Consider the following 19,873-nt stretch of genomic DNA (forward strand, 5'->3'; position numbering starts at 1 on the left):
AGATAAAAAGAGATTGTGAAATAGGAGGGGTTTTTTTTTTTTTTTTGGAGCCGTTTTTGCTAAATGGCATGTGTGCTTGCCAGAAAGACGGAGAGACAGAGAGACAGAAAGCGAGAAATCACCCCCCCCCCCCGCCAGGGGGGTGGCCACATGGCAATCCATTCTCTTCCATTCTCCTCTTGGGATCTTGGGCACATACGCACATGCACCTGGTGTGAGTTTAAGCTACCAGGTCCAGGAGTCAAACCGTATTCCACTACATGGGAGTCCAGCAACATAGCCATTACAACTGCTGGTCCCACAAATGATTATTTTTAAGGGGGCTTTTCTGTAAGAATGTTAAATACAAAAACTTGCCAATTATTGGATTCACACAGATCCTTAGAAAGGTTTTCTGTGTAATCTTCATTAACACAAATCTTTGTGAATGTTTTACTCTTACCGTAGATTTTGGATGTGTTTCACAATAATGAAGCTACAAAGTTTTTATGCAGCATATTCATTATAAACTATAACATGTCCATTGAAAGGAACGCTGTGCAATACAAAAATGTAGACTCTGAGGAGCAGGGAATCTGTTGAGGGCTGGTATGCCTTGTAGTTTTCTGTCATTACTTTCAAAGAGTGCACGGCGTAAGGGGCTCAGTAACCTTTTCCCTTATTAACCTCCCTTATTTAAAAATCTGCTATTTGTAAAACTGGACCAATTATCACAAACTATCATTTACATAATTAACCACAAGTCTGTAACAAAGCATTTTCGTTAATGGTACCAACACATACAGAAGGATGGAAATTTATTAAAAATAGGCTTTGTTAGGCTTGCCAACTCCTTAGATACCGCAGGTTGTGCTGCCACTTCAACTTCCAGACAGCTGTTTAATGCCTCACAGTAAAAGATCAATGGAAGCAAGTATAACTAAATTATCTTCTAGTTGCTGTAAAATTTCATTTGATAAGGTAACACAAGGACGAGACAACATTTAAGCAACATTTATATGCATTCCAACTTGTCACTCAGGGATTCTTCTACCCTGTCTGTATTCCATTTAAGGATGCTTAGTTCTTCAGCAATGTTCCCCTTGTCGTCCAAAATCTTTGGTATAGGATCTGAACCATAAGCATCCTTGATTTGCAACCCTCTGAATAATTCGAGTTTATCACTCCTGACAAAAGCTTGACCTTGAGGGAACCTCTCCAATTTTCATCCACAGACTTCAAGAATAGCTCCTGCATCTAACTTTTTGGTTTCAAATTGTGCTTCCTTCCTGACAGGTATCGGCAATCAGGATCCAGGTGAAGCAGGTTGAATAGTCCAAGAAGGTCACAAGAGCTGCAGAGCAAGTTGCTAGAGAAGCCCAATTCTCTGCATGCCGCTAATGAAAACTCTTTCCGGCATGCCGCTAATGAAAACTCTTCCCCCAAAGCAGACACCGCTGGAAGCACAATAGTCAACAGCAAGCTTGGCCCAAAGGCCAGCCCAAGGAATCCAACCCGCCCAGAGCCATCACTAGCATCTCCCTGACAATTACTAATCTATTCTTCCTTTTCATAATTTTATCATTTCAAGAATTTTATGTAAGTGAAATCATACACTAAGTAACCTTTTAAGATTGGCTTTTCACTCTCACTCAGCATACCTTTGAAATCTATCCAAGTTATTGTGTCAGTTGTCTGTTTCTGTTTATTTATTTATTCATTTTTAAAGAATGGTTTTGTTTAACTTTATCTATTTATTTTAATTTGACCAGAGAGGGATAGAGCAAGAGTGAGAGTGAGAGGGGGGGCGGTGGGAGAGAGAAAGCAAGCTACCAGGTCTGGGACACAAACCAAGTTCGGCCAAGTGGAAGTCCAGCGCCCTTAACCACTACACCAACTGTTGGCCCCTCCGTTTCTATTTATTATTGAAGAGTACTCTATGTTAGAGAGTACCACAGCTTGTTTAACCATTCATTTATTAAAGGATATCTGAATAGTTTCCAGTTTTGCTACCAAAAATAAATCTACTATAGGGGCTAGATAGTGGCACAATAAAAAGCAACACTCTATAAGGCAGACCCACATGGGAAGGTTATGTGTTCTCATCCAGAGACCTCCCTGAGAATACCAGGTACATACGTGTCCATGGGAGGGCTGGTTAAAGCTGGTAGTAGTAGATCACAGAGTCAAGATTCTGTTGAGGGCACTGTCTCTCTCTCAACTGCACTGATTTTAATCTGCCAGAAAGTGTATGCACTCTTCAGAGAAAGAAAGAGAGAAAGTGAGGGAGAGTGAGAAAACACCCTCCATGGGGGATCGAAGCAAGGCAAAGCTAGCAAATGGAAGCAGGCAAGGGGGCTGGAACATCTGCCCATGTGACTAGATAGAAGAAATGATCAGGGCAGAAAATTTCCTGCCCAAGGTAATATAGGCAGGAGATTAGTGGGGGATGTCTAACTGATTAAGTCACATTTAATATAGCCAATGAGATGAACCTGTGGGCCCAGCCACATTTGACATAACCAATGAGATAAATCAGTGGGTCCTGCTATATTTGATAGAGCCAATGAGAAATAAGAAAGCTCAGCCACATTTGATAGAGCCAATAAGATGAAAACAGTGGGCACGGTCAATGATCAACCCTCAAGATCTAGGTTAAAAATGATAAATCCATGGGACTAGCAGTTAGCATAATGGCTATGTCACTGAACTCCCATGTAGTTGACTGTGGTTCGAGTCCCTGACCTGGTGGCTTAAACTCATGTCGGGCGCGTGTGTGTGTGCACAAGATCCCGAGAGGAGAATGGAGGAGAAGGAATTGCAGTGTGATCATCCCCCCGGGGGATGATTTCTTGCTTTCTGTCTCTCTGTCTCTCTGTCTTTCTGGTGAGCGCACACGCCCTATAGCAAAAACCTCTCCAAACAAACAAACAAAAAAAGATAAATCCAGCAGAATACAATTGCTGGGACCTTTTGAGCCTCCGTTTTATGTCCACGTAGGCCCACTCCTAACCTCTCAAGAGTGTTCTTTTTTTGAGAGGTTTTTGCTACAGGGTATGAGCACTTGCCAAAAAGACAGAGAAAGACAGAAAGAGAAATATCACGCCTCCAGGAGGGATGGCCTCACCACAATCCCTTCTCCTCCAATATCTTCTTGGGACCTTGGGCCCGCACGCACACATGCCCAGCATGAGTTTAAGCCACCAGGTCCAAGACTCGAACCATGATTGACTACATGGGAGTCTAGTGACATAGTCATTACGCCAGTTGCTGGCCCCTCAAGAGTGTACTTTTACTTTTACTTAATAAGCTACCTTTCCTCACACTATTTCCATGTTTCATTCAATTCTTTGAAACACCAAGAACCTGGATATCATCACAGAAGTCCTACTGCGACAGGATGACTACACCACAATCTTTTCTCTTCCATCTCTCCCTCCTTTCAAGATTTTGGGCACACATGCACATGTACCTAGCATGTTTTTCAAGTCAGTGGATCCAGAATACAAACCATGCAAGTGGGATCTAGCCACCTTAACTACCATGTCACGAACTAGCCTACCATAATCTTCTTTGTCTGTCTTTGTCTAGTTTTGGTAACAGGGTAACATTAGCTTCATAAGATGACTTATGATGTGGCCACTTTTGTATAAGCTGGGGACGGGGAGAATGTATAGAATGGGTGTCAATTCTTACTTAAGCATTTGATAGAATTCTCCAGTGAAACTATCCAAGCCTAAAAATTAGGGAGGACTAATTATAAACTTAATTTCCTTGGTAACTATCTATTCCATATTATATGAGTTGTCCTAATCTATGATTTTTAAGGAATTGATCCATTTAATCTAAGTCATCACAGATCTAAATTTATGGATGGAGCGTTGTTTCCAATATTCTTATTGTCTTTTTTATTTCTTCAGACTATATAGTGAGAGCCTATTTCACTCTTTTTTTATGAATATTTATTTATTACCATTATTTTCCAATTTTGACCAGAGAGAGTGAGAGCAAATTGCCAGGTCCGGGACTCAAACCACAGTTGGCCAAGTGGGAGACCAGCACTTTTAACCACCAGGCCACCTGCTAGCCCCACCTACTTCACTCTTAACAGTAGTAATTTGTGTCTTCTTTTTATTCTCTCTCTTGCTAGAGGATTGTCAATTTTATTGATGTCTTTAAAGAACCAGCCTTTATTTCATTGATTTTCTCTACTGTTTTTCTGTTTTCATTTTCATTACTTTCCACCCTTATTATTTCCTTCCTCTTCTTGTCATAGGTTTATTTTCTCTTCTTCTTCTAGATTTCTCCTCTTTTTTTTTTGGAGAGGTTTTCGCTATAGGGTGCGTGCGCTTGCCAGACAGACAGAGAGAGACATAGAGACAGAAAGTGAGAAATCACCCCCCAGGGGGGATGGTCACACCGCAATCCCTTCTCCTCCATTCTCCTCTTGGGATCTTGGGCACGCACGCACACGCGCCCGGCGTGAGTTTAAGCCACCGGGTCCAGGACGCGAACTGCGGTCGGCTACGTGGGAGTCCAGTGACATAGCCATTACACTAACTGCTGGTTCCCTAGACTTCTCCTCTTTTCTAATGCAAGCATTTAATGCTATATATCTCTCTCCCTCTCAGTACTGCTTTAGCTATATCCCACAAATCATGATATGTTGTATTTTCATTTCATTCAGCTCAATATATTGTTTTTATTTCTCTTGAAACTTTGAAGGGGTAAAAAAAAAAAAAAAGTAGCTTCTTCTTTATATTCAGTTTCTAAGTATTTGAAGTTTCCCCTGTAATTCTTCTGGTATTTTCCTAGCTTGATTCCATTGAGCTCATAGACACTGAGTATGATTTCAATAGTTTTAATCATATCTTTATATGTAATTCTACAAATATCATTAAATGCATCTTTACATATATCTTTAAGTACATGTTTAGTGTATCATATTACATATTTCAAAAATTGGGTTTTCTTAAAACTGGTCTCCCATTTGATCCAGTAATCCCACTTACAGTTATCTACCCAAAGGACAGGAGAATGCTCAGTCGGAAAAGTGCTTACGCATCAATGCTTATTGCACCATTATTCACGATCACTAAGACATGGAACCAACCAAAAAGTCCACAAACAGATGAATCGACGGAAAAAGTGTGGCACATATACTCTATGGAATACTATTCAGCCATAAAAAACAAGACCCTGGCATTCAATAGAAAGTGGTCAAATATGGAGGATCTATGGCTGAGTGAAGCAAGCCAAGAATGAAAGAAAGAGATTGTATGTATCCACGTAATATATACCTACTATCTGCACTTTATTGTAGAGATTGAAATATATTGGAGGTCATAAAAGAAGTGAAAATAATTATGGATGCTGAAGACAGTGCGGAATGGGGCAGGGGGAAAAGGGAAGAGTATAGATAAGGATAGCAAAAGAACAAATAGAGAGGCATGATATTAGTGGGACAGAGAAATGGTTTATTACCTGTTGATGATACTATGTATAGTATTCTCAACTGGACTGGTCTGAGAAGTATTTCATGTTGGGTAAATTCTTTACACAAGCCAAACGATATATAGTGATTGAATGTTTAAAAAATAATGAGAATAAATAATGATAATAATAATCTGAAAAAATGATGAAAAGCTATTTGATGATGTTGATGTGGATAGTAATGTCTGTCTTGACTGATATACATGGCAGTTGTGCTGGAAAAAGAAAGGTAATACACTGTAAAGATATATGTGATTCAATGTAATATTAAAAAGATTATGATAATAAATAAAATTAAATAAAAATTTAAAAATAAATATTTATTTTAAAATTTTTAAAAATAATAATAAAGTAGTCTACCCTTTATCTCCAAGGACTTATTTGTGAATAAAGTACTTTCAGATTCTGGTTTATCTGGAGATGCAAGTCCCTTTAGATCTTTTACAAAGAGCACTATTTTCCAGAGCAAGAAACTGAATCATAGAAAAAAGAACAAAAAAATCTTTTTCATTTTTAATCTTAAATTTTTTTTTAAAGACCCATCAACTCTTCCTTTAATGTCACATCTTCTTCCAGACCCAGACAGTCCTCTAAATGAGAAATAACTGGGAGATGGCTAAACAGAGGGTTCTATGGGGGATGATGAAGGAAGGGTATATACATACTCCCACTTTCACTTCTCTATTAATCTTAAAGAGCCAAGCACGGGGTGGGGGGGAAGTGGGGGATCACTCTCCAAAAAAAGATCCTAGTTGGTAAAGAATATAAGCATGAGAAAATATTTTCTAGGAATATTGATAAAATCCAGAAGAGGGAAAACTTATTCCCTCAACTTTCTTTTCCAGCACTGACTGGAAAAGTTTGTAACAGTAATCTATTAACTCATGCCAGGTCATGAAAATCCCTTGCTCGATTCTGTGAACCAGGTTCACACATCTTATAATCTGTATTTCTTGTTCATTGACTCGTTCATTGACTCCTATAAAAAAAAAAAAATACAAGCCTATTGCTCAATGCTTTACTGGATTACTGAGAGCCAGGTGGGTGCTGATCTACTTCCTAAGGCTCTCATGAACAGGCCAGGGATGTTTTTCTAGTGAAGACCCACCCTCTTGCTTTTCTCCCAGGATAAACACAAAGCAGAGACCAAGCTCCCAGCAGGATGACCTATAAGTGACCCTTGGACTGACCTAACACTCTGGTCACTCTCACCGACAGATTTGTTTATCTTGGAACCTCAGAGCCTCTGCACCCAAAAGCTTTGGCCCTAGACTCTTAAATTCTCCCAAACGAGCTGTCAGTCACAGCTTAAGTGCATGTTGGACTGTTGCATGATAGCCTAAGTTTATTTACCAAAACCTGATGTTTATGCTGTCCAGCAATGAGTAGGGGCCTTGGGCTGCTGAATTAGTGAGGGGGAGTCAAATAGACGTCTCCAGCTGGCATTAGCCCTCATAGCACAGATTTATCAGGGGACCCTGATAGTGTGTCTCTCTCTGCCTTGGCTCTCTCAGAGATTAAAGGTCCTCTGGTGATCTGAATTTGTCATCTCCATCAAAGGAAGGGTCTGCGATCAGGCCATTTTCCCTGCAGCTTATTTTAATAAGACACACAGTTACACATGAGGTGAAGGGGAAGCTTTAGCTTCTCACCCTGGGTCTATCACGTGGAAAGTGGCTTGCCCAATAGTACTATAAGCGAAATTTACAAGTAATAGTGATATCGTGATATTTATCTAAAGACATAGATGCTGTCCCAAGTTATGAACTAGATAGTGTGATGATGAGCAGATACAAAAATAAAATAGGAATTAAATTTTTCAATGAATTATTTCTTAAAGTAGATTTTGTTTTCCTAGATACAATCACTTAAGGAAGCCCAATTGTAATTCTAGTCACATTTCAGTGGTAATCTCAAGGGGATTAAGTCTATTGAGAAGACTGAATTCATTTTTTTTACTTATACCTGTTTCTACGTAATTTCTTTAAAGATGCTTTTTCAAATGGATAAGAAAGACAAACATGAACTTCTAGATAAATGAGGCCAAACCAAGAAAAATGACAAGGTTAATTATAAAAGTGGGCTCACCCCACCCTCCTGGCAGAAGATTGAAAGTAGATCTAAATCTTCAAGGAATGCTTTTATTTGTAGACAAGGTGAGGAGAGTGAGAACTCCTCCTTCAGAGGACAGTGCAGAAGAGGGACTCGCCTTCTTTATCCCATTAAAGTCCTGCTGGTCAGTGACTCACAAGATCCCTCATTATCAGCCATGGCTTAAATAAACCTTCTGCCCCTGTACCCACCCGCATCCCTCTAAGCTGCAGGTCCCATCCATCAATGTCACCTCTGCAGAGTGGCTGCCATGACAGTTCATGATCATTAACCAGCCCTGGTGTGCTTTGTGTTAAAGTGAAGACACATCAAACATAGCAACCCCACAGCTCCTTAAAGTTGCAGGAGACTGAGATGTGCTAGGGCTGAGATTGGCCAAACTTGACACACCGCTTTGACAAAAGGTGAAAAATGAACCCTGGGTAAAAAATGCCTCAGTATCTCTCCCCACCTCCAGCTCCACTCTCAGGGACAGAAACCAAGAGAAAAGGGGACAACTGAGAATTGGGCTAACGAGCCGTGATAAAGAGAATGCAAGCAAAGGACACAGCAACAGTGAGCTTTAACACACCTCACTCCCTGGTCAAGCTGCTTATGAAGGGGCCTCTCCTGTGCTGGGGCCACCCAACCACACACACACACACACACACACACACACACCCAGCAGAAAGGCCTGCTTTTCAGAGAGAGTGCTCACACCAGACTACTTCCCCACTCTCCTGGCACTCTTATCCACTGGACCATTTCAGAGACCATCTTATTCCAAGGCTCAAATCCCTGAAAGAAATAGAGGTTGGGCAATTTTTCTTTTTATTTTACAAAGGTTTATAGTATCTAAATAAGAGAGGGCATGAAAAGTATCGTTGTGTATTTGGGAGCTCCTGCTTACATTTCGTGACTTCCCTCAGGGCCCACACACACACACCCAGCAGAAAGGCCTGCTTTTCAGAGAGAGTGCTCACACCAGACTACTTCCCCACTCTCCTGGCACTCTTATCCACTGGACCATTTCAGAGACCATCTTATTCCAAGGCTCAAATCCCTGAAAGAAATAGAGGTTGGGCAATTTTTCTTTTTATTTTACAAAGGTTTATAGTATCTAAATAAGAGAGGGCATGAAAAGTATCGTTGTGTATTTGGGAGCTCCTGCTTACATTTCGTGACTTCCCTCAGGGCCCACTGTTTAATGAAGACATTTGCTTTTCTTATCATGACTTTGCTGTAGCAAAGCCCAGTTTAGGGAAATGACCTTGAGAGGCAGTTTGAGAAGGAGAGGGAGCTGGCTCTGCCAACCAGTATTTGAAAATTAAATAACAGAAAGAAAGAGAAATAAACAAGCAGCTCATAACCACCCAACCACCAAAGCTAATGAGTACGCATGCAATTCCTCTATCTCTTTATTAATTCAAATGTATTCAGCCTCTCTCATGTGTCAGGCATTGAGTTATATCCCAGGATTATAAGAATAAAAAACAGGTTATAACTCTTTGAGAGTTTAGCTTATATGAAGATAGATAAAATAACTACAATAGAGATAGGCAATGGGGGAACAAGGAATGGACGGTGATCCAGACAGGACATGCCAAGAAGGCCTTCCAGGTGTTGTAGCCAATTTGCTGGACCTATAGGTATGAGCAGAAATTCAGAGAATGGGGAGGGGTAGCAGCAAAAGTAGAAAATAAAGGACTGCTAGAATTCACTAAGCATATTCTAGAACCCAGGCAGTACACCTAGTGGATTGTAGGCTTATATTGTATCCCTACCACAGGAGCCACTGAACACTTGAAATGAGACTAGTCTGAATTGGGGTATGTTATTAAGAATGAAATACCAGGGGCCAGACAGTGTCACAGAGGTAACACAATGCTCTATAAGGTTGATCCACATGGGAAAGCTCCAGGTTCATGTTGGGAGACTTCCTGGAACACATTGGGCATGTGCATGCCTGTGACATAGGTCTAAATGAAGCTGGGGTGGATCTCAGCCTGAAAACCCATTGGGAGTGCCTGTCTGCCTCTTTCTTTCTCTCTCTCTCTCTGTTGTTCATGGAAGAAAAATATAAATCCTCCCTCCCAAAAAAGGAAAAAACAAAAACAAAGAGGGCTTCAAAGATTTAGCACAAAGAACAGAATATAGAATATCTCAGTAATAGGGACCAGCAGGTGCCATGGTGTTTAGGGTGCTGGACACTCCCACATGGCCAACCAGGGTTCGAGTCCTGAATCTGGTGGCTTGCTTTCTTTCTCACTTCCTCTCTCTCTCACTCTCATCCTCTGTCTCTCTCTGGTCAAGTTAAAAAATAAATGAATGAATAAATAAAAAATAAAATAAAATATTTTTAAAAAAGAATATCTCTAATAATTTTTATTATGATTACATGTTGAAATAATATGTTGGACATAGTGGGTTAAATAAAACATATTATTCAACTTAATTTCACCTTTTCTCTTGTATTTAAAGTATCTACTAAAAAATAAATTTAATTACATTTGTGACTCACATTTGTGGCTCCTGATATAGTTGGATGGTTATGGTCAGATTCTCTGTAATCTTCCCAACAACTATGAGTTTCATATCTTTGTTTTTCAGGAGAGAAATCGAAGCCCTGGTAGAGCTGGCATCTGTGCCTGAGGCATTCAGCTAGTACCTAGCAGGAAGGAGGAAGCTTGCAAGGCTTCATCGCACACTACCATCCCCATGACTGGAGCGTGCATGTGGAGCTAGAGAGGTAGAGAGGAAAGCAAGCAAAATGGTTCATCCCAGCAAAGCAGCTGTATTTGAGATGTATACTTATGTGGGGGTGTTGTTTAGAAATTCAAACAACATAAAGGGAATGAGTGACACGAGGATTCCTTCACCCCAGCCACAATCTCCACTCCAAATCTTCCTTTTTTTTTTTTTTTTTTTGGAGAGATTTTTGCTATAGGGCATGTGCGCTCGACAGACAGACAGAGAGAGAGACATAGAGACAGAAAGCGAGAAATCACCCCCCAGGGGGGATGGTCACGCCGCAATCCCTACTCCTCCATTCTCCTCTCGGGATCTTGGGCACGCACGCACACGCGCCTGGCGTGAGTTTTAAGCCACCGGGTCCGGGACGTGAACCACGATCGACTACATGGGAGTCCAGCGACATAGCCATTACGCTAACTGCTGGTTCCCTCAAAATCTTCCTCATCCATGACCATTTTCTTGGGTTCCCTGAGGGGTACTCAAGTCTTCATAGTCTTCATAAGGGTATATATATATCAGAACTCCCTTTTTGTACAAATGGTGTCAATACTTTTTAGTTGTTTTCTATATGGAGCTAATAAGATTGTCTCAAGTGGATTTCTCTGCTTTAAAAACACTTTTGAAGCCATTTATTATTTGGTCTTTGAGGTCGCTTTGAGTTAGAAAATCCTTGGGGTGTAATTTTTTGTTTGGTTCTTCTTCTCCACCATATTGTCCGTCATCAGTTTGATTCATTTGATGTGAGATTTTCAGCCAAGAACAAGACTCTTCATTATATCACTGCGTCTATAGGTCGCTTTATGAGAGAGTAGCTCCCTCAAACATAAAATGTTCTATTGCAGGGTGATTTTGCCATGTGTACTTATGAATATGATGGGAACTGAAACACAGTTATCTTTCTATTTATTTCAAAGACCAATTAGGCTTCCTGCTGTTTAACTATATGATGACTTTTGTCCTACCCTGAATAATGATGTGATTCAAATTCCAGCCCTGATCTGTTTTTCTTACTTTTTTTTTGTTAATTTTATTTTTTAAGTTGATTTATTTATTTCATATGAGAAAGGGAAAGACAGTGCACTTGACAGGGTCTTATCACAATACAATTACCCCCTCTACCCGCTGCCAGCCTTCTAGCCAGCCAGTATCACTGGCATGTTTGGTGTGCTCAGGTCTACCCGGATTCAAACACAGGGCTTTCCCATATGGCTTCAATACCACCTAGTGACACCTCACCACTTGAGCCATTGGGGCTGGGTCCCCAGACTATTATAGATCAGTGACCTTCATTACTATTACTTATATTATTTACCATATATCTTAGTTGTCTCATCTGAAACACAGGGATAATATCTACCTAAGGGAATTAGGAGAGATAATCGAAACAATCTGTGTAAAGGTGATTTGCTTAGCTCCTTGAAAATAATATACTAAGTAAAGGTAGTTTATTTTATTTTAATTTAGATTTTTGCCATAGGGTACATGCACTCACCAGAGAGAAACAGAAAGAGACAGAGAGAGAGAGAAAAGGAAAAATCACCCTCCGGAAGGATGGCCATGCCACAATCCATTCTCCTTTATTCTCAGAATTTTGAGCATGCATATACACACATCCATCAAGTTCCTCAAGCCACCCCGTCTGGGATTTGAATCACAGAGTCAGCTATGTGGATCCAGTGCCTCAACCACCATGCCACCTGCTGGCACTATTATTATTATTTTAATGTACAATGCTTGCATACATTGATCTCTGCTATATGCATAACATGTAAAACTGGGTACATTTTATTGTCTATCATAGAACTTTTTATGAATTAAATGAAATAATACAAATTAAGCCCTTACGATCGTTCAGTAATCATTCAGTATTGTAATATATTCTTGTAACTTACCTCCTGTAAATGATGACTTTTAAGCTCCAATGACTTGATATTATAGTTGCAAACTTACATGTAAAATCACATTACCAAGCTGACATTTTTTTTTTAAGAGGTTTTTGCCTTGGGGCATGTGTGCCAACAGAGAAAGAAAGACAGAGCAGTCAAAGAGAAAACGAGAAATCAACCTCCAGGGAGGATGGCCAAGTTGCAGTCTCTTCTCTTCTATTCTCCTCTGGGGATCTTGGGCTCATGCATATACACATAGCCCAGCGTGAGTTTCAAACCACCAGGTCTGGGCCTCCAAATGCAGTCAGCTCTTGGGAGTACAACATAACTGCTACGCCATCTGCTGGACCTCACACTGGCATTCTTCATGCTATCCTAAATTACTGCTACTTTAGGGGGTTATTCCAGCATCACATCCAGCTTTTATGCTTATAAATAAAAGGTGATTTTTAAACATGTTTTTTCTTCCACAAAAGAGAGACAGGAAAAGAGGGTCCCTATTCCTCAGTTACCCCCACCTTAGCCGGGCTGGATCACAGACATGAACACACACACCTAACATGTATGAAGGTCTTGGTGTGCCAACACAGGAGCTTTCCACGTGGGTCCAGCTGCAGACAGCATCACATTATAGCTGCATCAGTGTGACTCCCAAAGCTACCTTTTTTAAAAAAAGAATTATTTATTAAGGCTGGCACTTGGCATGGTAGTTAAGATGCTGGATTCCCATATGGCCTACTGTGGTTTGAGTCGCAGACTTGGCAGCTTGTTTTCTCACTTTCCTTCTCTCTCTGTCTCTCTCTGGTCAACTTAATAATAATAATAATAATAATGAGAACCAACATATGGCATCATGGTTACATCGCTGGACTCCCAGGTAGTCAACCACAATTCAATTCCCGGACCCAGTGGCTTAAAACGCCAGGTGTGTGTGTATGCATACTTAAAATCCTGAGAGGAGAATGGAAGAGAAGAGATTGCAGCATGGCTACTCCACCCAAGAGGGTGATTTCTCACTTTCTTTCTCTCTGTCTCTCTCTGTCTCTCCAGCGAGCACACATGCCCTATAGCAAAAATTTCTCCAGAGAGATGATAATAATAATTATTATAATGAATAAGATTTTTAAAATAAAACAATTCTTATAAAAATAATTTTATTTTATTTTATTTTTTATTTTTGGTATAGGGAATGTGCACTCCAGAGAGAGACAGAGAGAGAGAAAGAGGGAAAGTGAGAAAGCAAGCTGCCAGGTCCAAGACTCAAACTGTGGTCCGTCATGTGGGAGCACAGCATCTGAATTACCACGCCACCTACTAACCCAAAGGTATTTTTTTTTTTTAGAGTTTTTTGCCTTAGGGTGTGTGCTTTAACCAGAGAGAGAAAGACAGACAGAGTGAGGGAAAAAGTGAGAAATCATCCCCCAGAGGAGATGGCCATGCCACAATCTATTTTCCTCCATTCTCCTCCCAGGACCTTTGGGCACGTATCCACACATACCCAGCATGATTTTCAAGCTACCTGGTCCAGGACTCGAACCACAGTCAACCATGTGGGAGTCCAATGACATAACTGCTATGCCATCTGCTGGTCCCCACAAAGGTGATTTCTTTTTTTTTTTTTTAAAGAGAGATTTTTGCTATAGTGTGCATGCGCTCACCAGAGAGACAGAGAGACAGAAGGTGAGAAATCACCTCCTCGGGGAGGACGACCATGCCACAGTCCCTTCTCCTCAAGTCTCCTCTTGGGATCCTGGGCATGCATGCACACATGCTGGGCATGAGGTTTAAACCACCAGGTCTGGGACTCTAACCACGGTCAGCTATGTGGGAGTCCAGTGATGTAACCATTACACCATCTGTTGGTCCAAGGTAATTTTTAAAATTAATTTAATTTAATTTAATCATTATTCTTTAATTTGACCAGAGAAAAACAGAGACAGAGCTTTAATTTGACCAGAGAACAACAGAGACAGAGAAAAACAGAGAGTGGAAATGGCAAGCCACCAGGTCCAAGACTCAAACAATGGTCAGCATGTGGGAGTCTAGTACCTTAACTACCACGGTACCTGCCAGCCCTCCAAGGTAATTTTTTTTTTTTTGGAGAGTTTTTTGCTATAGGGTGCATGTGCTCGCCAGAAAGACAGAGAGACACAGAGAGACAGAAAGCAAGAAATCATCCCCCGGGGGAATGGCCACGCCTCAATCCCTTCTCCTCCACTGTCCTCTTGGGATCCTGGGCATGCACGCACACGCACCCTGCGTGAGTTCAAGCCACCGGGTCCAGGACACGAACTGCAGTCAACTACATGGGAGTCCAGCGACATAGCCATTACACTAACTGCTGGTCCCATCCAAGGTAATTTTTTTTGTTTTTTTGGAGAGATTTTCACTGTAGGGCGCGTGCGCTCGCCAGACCAACAGAGAGAGACATAGAGACAGAAAGCGAGAAATCACCCCCAGGGGGGATGGTCACACCGCAATCCCTTCTCCTCCATTCTCCTCTCGGGATCTTGGGCACGCACGCACACGCGCCCGGCGTGAGTTTTAAGCCACTGGGTCCGGGACATGAACCGCGGTCGACTATGTGGGAGTCCAGCGACATAGCCATTACGCTAACTGCTGGTTCCCCATCCAAGGTAATTTTTAATACAAGAAATACTCAGTACTTTTTCATGCCATTCAAAGTCCTTGTGCATAGTGCCTCCTTTATTATTAGAATGCTCATCAAACCTAAAACCAGATCAGTTCTAGACACTAAAGCTAAACTAAAGTCCAAATCATCTCAAGACATAACCTGGGACTCCTCTGTCATGCCCTTCACCTCACATAATCTTCACCTCAGTTCTCTTCACTTAGAAAAGTGATTGTCAGCCCACTTGGTGGCATGGTGATTAAGGTGGCTGGATCCCACATGGCCAGCCATGTGGTTTGAGTCCCAGACCCTGTGACTTGAAAATCACACTGGGCGCAAGTTCCTGCTTGCTCAAAATCCCGAGAGGAGAACAGACTAGAGGGGTTTGTGGTGTCGCCATCCACCCCAAAAGGTGATTTTTCACTTTCGCTCTCTCTCTTTCTCTCTGTCTCTGAGGAGCACATGCACCCTATAGCAAAAACTAAACAAACAAAATTGCCCTACAGACTGACATCACTCCATACTAGGAATGATAAATGGACCTCGATGAAGCTAGTAAAAGCCAGAGCAAAGAGAAAAGACGTTCTTGTCTTTTCTGCCATCATAGTTTAAACACGGCTGAACAAATGAGTGTGTGAGCTTCAAGGTGAGGCGGGGAGTTGTACTTGACTTGAAACCTTGGGAAGACTGAATCCTGAGAAATGTCAAATTTCTGAATGAGCGACACCAAGGCTTTTGCTGACATTGTAACATGATATTTTTGCATTCTCCCCCCCCCTCCAGTCTCATTAATTATGGGGTTGTACTTTTAGGTTTGGATTTACATGTTCGCACCTTTTATTCCAAAGGGATTTTCACAAATCCTAAGAGCATCCCCCTGAGGCAGGTGAGGAGAACTGCCCTCACCATCTCCCAGTAAATAAGGCCCAGCCACTAGCTGGCTGACTGCAGAGCCAAGGCAAGAGGCGGAGGGGGCATAGTGGCCTTGCTGGTGCCACGTGGAAGCACTAAGCCTCTGCCCCATCTGCAACCAGGACACAGAGGGAAAAGGAGAAAGATTGAGAAGTGTCCCCCCAACACACACACCTCCACCCCTCGCTTCATCCTGGAGTGGTGGCTACCAAAATGTGCTCGTTTTGACTCAGCAATTCTAGAAACTCTCTCGATCAGCATATTCACTCACTTGAGCATGGAAGGTATTTCTTGAAGCATTTTTATTTACCATGACATCTTTTTGTAAAAGCAAAAACTAGAAATGATCTAAAGACCCATCAGTAAAAATTGTTAAGTACATGATAGTACAGATTTGCTTATGCAGCTGTTACAAGGAATTAAGAAAATCTGCATCTAGAGACAAGGAAAGATAGTTGAGTTTGTTCTTAACATACACAGCCAAGGCTGACAAGTCACTCAGCTGCTGCCGCAGTAACACCACACGCATGTCAACGGAAGGCAAGGGCACACGGAGCCAAAGGAATGAGGGGTCAGGAAGGTGGCACAGGGTAGCGCAACAGACCATGAGATTGACCAGGTGGGCGAGTTCTTTTTTTTTTTTTTTAGAATTTTTTCCCATATGGCATGTGTGCTTGCCAGAGAGACAAGAAGCATGAAATCACCCCCTACGGGAGATGGCCATGCCACAATCTCTTTTCCTCCATTCTCCCCTCGGGATTTTGGGCATGTACACACACATGCCCGGCGTGAGCTTTAAGCTGCCAGGTCTGGAACGTGAACCGAAGTCAACCATGTGGGAATCCAGTGCCTTAACCACTACACCATCTGCTGGCCCCAACATAGGCAAGTTCTGTCTTCATCTCCAAAGACCACCCTGGATACACCAAGCATACATGTACCCATGATCCAGGGCTGACTGAGGCTGGGGATGGATTGTGGCATGAGGACACTATTGAGGGTGCTCTCACTCTTTCTCATTCTCTCTCTCTCATCTCTGTCTTACTCTCTCTCATGAAAGAAATAAATAAACTTTAGGGCTGGCTCTGTCACACTGTGTTTAGGGACTTGCATTGGGAACTATAACTCCCACATGGCCAATTGCAGTTCAAATCCCAACCCCAGTGGTTTGAGAAACATGCTGAGCATGCATGCATGTATGCCTAAAGTCCCGTTGGAAAGAAGAAATGGAGGAAAAATTATTGCAATGTGACTACACTCCATTGGAGGCTCTCTCTCTCTCTCTCTCTCTCATGAGCACAGGCACCATGCTTTCTGGCAATTAAAAGGAATAAGCCTTTAAAAGAAGAAAAGAAATGAATCAGAAAGAGTGGGATTTGCAGATATCTTTAGAAAGACAAGACAGTCTTGAGAAGAGATAAGGTTCTTTCTTTCCTGTGATGCAGAAACCACAATGGAGGGAGCCCCTGTTCTGCTGACTCTTACATGAGGCGTCTTTGGGTTTTGGGTAGGGAGGGTAAGACAAGGGGAATCCCAGGATTAATAGTATGGGATTGTGTGTGAAGCACAATCCTGGCTCATGATATAGTATGTTGGTTCATGCACCTGCTCTTACTTGGTGTTGGGTGTTTTTGGCTGGTTTGTTGGTTTGTTTTTGTTGTTGGTGTTACTGTTTTTAATTTGCTAGAGGGCATGTGCACCCTCCAGAGAGAGACAGAGACAGAGAGAGAAACAAAGGAAGAAAGCACCCTCTGTGATGCTTCCACAGTCCCTTCTCCTCCATTACTCCCTCCTTTTGGGATTTTGGACATGCATGCATATGCACTTGGTATGTTTTTCAAGACACCAGGTCTGAGAATTGAACCATGCAGTCAACTATTTGGGATCCAGTTGCCCTAACCGCCGGGCCACAGGACAACTCTGGCTAGTTATTTCTTTTTTTTTTTTTTTTCTTTAAGAGAGAGTTTCACTATAGAGTACATGTTCTCCCTAGAGAGACAGAGACATGGAAAGAGAGAAATAACCCCCCATGGGGGATGGCCATACTGCAATTCCTTCTCCTCCATTCTCCTCTCAGGATTTTGGGGCGCGTATGCACATGCACATGGTGTGAGTTTCAAGCTGCTAGGTCCAGGACTCAAACTGCAGTCAACTATTTAGGAGTCCAGCAACATAACCATTACGCCATCTGCTGATCCCTAGTTGATTAATTTTAATCATCCTCTGCTCCTCATGCTCTTGCTTTCCTCTTTGGATATAGTAGTGCCCCCCTCCCCCCTTATTCATGGCTTCACTTTTCGTGTTTTCGGATACCTACAGTCAAACATGGTCTGGAATATTACGTGGAAAATCACAGAAATAAATAATTCTTAAGTCTTTTTCTTATTTAAGTTTTCTTTTAGTTTTGCATTCTCCAGAGAGCGAAAGAGAGTGAGAAAGTCCCCTCTCATAGGGAATGGCCATGCTGCAATCCCTTCTTCTCCATCTACCCTTTTCCAGGATTGTGGGCACCCATGCACACGTGCTTGGTGTGTTTCTCAAGCTACCAGGTCCGGAACTCGAACTGTACAGTCAGCCATATGGATCCAGTCACCATAACCACCATGCCACAGGCTGCCCCTTACGAGTCTTACACACTGTTCTGAATAGCATGATAGCTTGATGGCCTGGTGCACTCCTGCTCCTTGTCACCCCAGGACATAAATCATCCATGTGCACTAGCCTGAGAGACAGAGAAAGAGAGAGGGGGAAAGCCCCCCCCCAACAGAGTATGGTCACATCACAATCCCTTCTCATCCACTCTTCTATCCTGTCAGGATCTGGGGCAGACACATGTGCATGTGCTAGTGTGTTTTATAAGCTGCCAGGGCCAGGATTTGAACTGCAATCAGCCATGTGAGAGCCTTTAACCACAAGGTGATGGGACTAGCCCAAGAATCGCTCTTTGGTATATACCAAAGAGTAGAACTGCTCAGTCAAAAAGTTTGTAAATGTTCCACTTTAGGAAATAATGTCAATCAACTTTCTACCCTACTCATAGCAAATTGGACTCCACTAGTGTGTTTAAGGCATCCTTTAGGTCTGCATCGTCTCTAACATTTGGTATTGTCAGACTTTTTGATTTTTGCCAGTGAATGGATGGAAAATAGTGTGTGAGAGAGGACTTGATTTGTACTTTGCTGACCACTGCTAACACCGGATCTCTCTACATGTGGATTGCCCATGCACATTTTCTATGAAATGTCTGCTCGTGTCTTTTGCTACATTTCTCTTAGGTTGCTAGCAATCTAAGTCTTGCTGGTGCCTGAAATGAAAATTCCAGGGGAAACATTTTTAAACAGTTTCTTTTCACCTGCTGGGAGATAAGACCAGCAGGACAGAGAAAATTCTAAGCGTTTGGCTTTGATGGAGAGAGTGCATCAAAGGTCTAGCCAGAAATGCTAAGCAGTCAGAGCCTCCAGGAGGTCTGTGGGCTGGAAGAGGCTGGACAGTTTGACCAGCCAAGTCGCTCTTCCCCTTTCCTGCCAGCTACCTACAGCAGCAAATCCCCAGGGCCTTGTGCCAGGGGCTTCCCTGCACTTTCCACAGCACCCTGCCAGGAGCCCTCAGCGCCCAAATGTTTGCCGTTGCTTCCGGTGAGAGCAGAACAGCAAGTCCAGGTTTCTACCCATGTCAATTGGCAACCAAAGCAACAACTTTAGCTCCAAGTATTAAAAAATGTTGACTTTCCAGAGTTTTCTGAGTAGTAAGGGAAGAAAAGTAACCCATAGACATTTTCTGCTTCGTACATAGGAAGCCACAGGCCCAGTTCTTTAAGAAAATATAATGAAGGGCCAGTAGATAATGTAATGGTTACATGGCTGGACTCTCACGTAGTTGATCACAGTTCAAGTCTCAGACCCAGTGGCTTAAAACTCACGCCAGGCACATGCGTGTGCATGCCCAAAATCCCAAGAGGAGAATGGAAGAAAAGGGATTGCAGCATGACTATCCCCCCAGGGGGTGGTTTCTTGCTTTCTCTCTGTCTTTCCCATAAGCACACGTGCCCTATAGCAAAAATTTCTCTTTAAGAAAAAAAAAGCGTATGTGTGTGTGTGTGTGTGTGTGTGTGTGTGTGTGTGTATAC

The sequence above is a fragment of the Tupaia chinensis genome, unplaced genomic scaffold, assembly GCF_000334495.1.
Source record: "Tupaia chinensis unplaced genomic scaffold, TupChi_1.0 Scaffold000320_2, whole genome shotgun sequence".
Lineage (NCBI taxonomy): Eukaryota > Metazoa > Chordata > Mammalia > Scandentia > Tupaiidae > Tupaia > Tupaia belangeri.